The sequence below is a fragment of the Physeter macrocephalus genome, chromosome 15 (genome assembly GCF_002837175.3).
Source record: "Physeter macrocephalus isolate SW-GA chromosome 15, ASM283717v5, whole genome shotgun sequence".
Taxonomy (NCBI): domain Eukaryota; kingdom Metazoa; phylum Chordata; class Mammalia; order Artiodactyla; family Physeteridae; genus Physeter; species Physeter macrocephalus.
The window spans coordinates 79,284,110-79,286,266 of NC_041228.1; positions in this window are offsets into that span (position 1 = coordinate 79,284,110).

Sequence of the window (2,157 nt, forward strand, 5' to 3'; positions counted from 1 at the left end):
ATATGTGTGTGCGTTTATCTCTGGGCTTTCTATCCTCTTCCGTTGATCTATATTTCTGTTTTTGTGCCAGTACCATACTGTCTTGATTACTGTAGCTTTGTAGTACAGTCTAAAGTCAGGGAGTCTGATTCCTCCAGCTCTGTTTTTCTTTCTCAAGATTGCTTTGGCTATTTGGGGTCTTCTGTGTTTCCATACAAATTTTTTGTTCTAGTTCTGTGAAAAATGCCATTGGTAGTTTGATAGTGATTGCATTGAATCTGTAGATTGCTTTGGGTAGTATAGTCATTTTCACAATGTTGATTCTTCCAATCCAGGCACATGATATATCTCTCCATCTGTTTGTATCATCTTTAATTTCTTTCATCAGTGTCTTATAGTTTTCTCCATACAAGTCTTTTGTCTCCTTATATACGTTTATTCCAAGGTATTTTATTCTTTCTGTTGCAGTGGTAAATAGGAGTGTTTCCTTGATTTCTCTTTCAGATTTTTCATCATTAGCATAGAGGAATGCAAGAGATTTCTGTGCATTAATTTTGTATCCTGTTACTTTACCAATTTCATTGATTAGCTCTAGTAGTTTTCTGATAGCATTTTTAGGATTCTCTATGTATAGTATCATGTCACCTGCAAACAGTGACAGTTTTACTTCTTCTTTTCCGATTTGGATTCCTTTTATTTCTTTTTCTACTCTGATTGCTATGGCTAAAACTTCCAAAACTATGTTGAATAATAGTGGTGACAGTGGATAACCTTGTCTTGTTCCTGATCTTAGTGGAAATGTTATCAGTTTTTCACCATTGAGAACGATGTTAGCTGTGGGTTTGTCATATATGGCCTTTATTATGTTGAGGTAAATTCCCTTTATGCCTACTTTCTGGAGGATTTTTATCATAAATGGGTTTTGAATTTTGTCAAAAGCTTTTTCTGCATCTATTGAGATGATCATATGGTTTTTCTCCTTCAATTTGTTAATATGGTTTATCACATTGATTGATTTGTGTATATTGAGGAATCCTTGCATTCCTGGGATAAACCCCACTTGATCATGGTGTATGATCCTTTTAATGTGCTGTTGGATTCTGTTTGCTAGTATTTTGTTGAGGATTTTTGCATCTATGTTCATCAGTGATATTGGCCTGTAGTTTTCTTTCTTTGTGACGCCTTTGTCTCGTTTTGGTATCAGGGTGATGGTGGCCTCATAGAATGAGTTTGGGAGTGTTCCTCCCTCTGCTATCTTTTGGAAGAGTTTGAGAAGGATAGATGTTAACTCTTCTCTAAATGTTTGATAGAATTCGCCTGTGAAGCCATCTGGTCCTGGGCTTTTGTTTGTTGGAAGATTTTTAATCACAGTTTCAATTTCAGTGCTTGTGATTGGTCTGTTCATATTTTCTATTTCTTCCTGGTTCAGTCTCGGCAGCTTGTGCATTTCTAAGAATTTGTCCATTTCTTCCAGGTTTTCCATTTTATTGGCATATAGTTGTTTGTAGTAATCTCTCATGATCCTTTGTATTTCTGCAGTGTCAGTTGTTACTACTCCTTTTTCATTTCTAGTTCTATGGATTTGAGTCTTTTCCCTTTTTTTCTTGATGGGTCTGACTAATGGTTTATCAATTTTGTTTAACTTCGCAAAGAACCACCTATTAGTTTTACCTATCTTTGCTATCAATTCCTTCATTTTTTTTCATTTATTTCTCATCTGATCTTTATGATTTCTTTCCTTCTTGTTGTTTAGCCTCCATGTGTTTACAGATTTTTTTTCCTGTCATTGATATCCAGTCTTATAGCATTGTGGTTGGATAAGATACTTGATACGATTTCAGTTTTCTTAAATTTATCAAGGCTTGCTTTGTGACCCAAGATATGAACTATCCTGAAGAATGTTCCATGAGCACTTGAGAAGAAAGTGTATTCTGTTGTTTTTGGATCAGATGTCCTATAAATATCAATTAAGTTCATCTTGTTTAATGTGTCATTTAAAGCTTATGTTTCCTTATTTATTTTCATTTTGGATGATCTGTCCATTGATGAAAGTGGGGTGTTAAAGTCCCCTACTATGATTGTGTTACTGTCGACTTCCCCTTTTATGGCTGTTAGCATTTGCCTTATGTATTGAGGTGCTCCTATGTTGGGTTCATATATATTTACAATTGTTATATC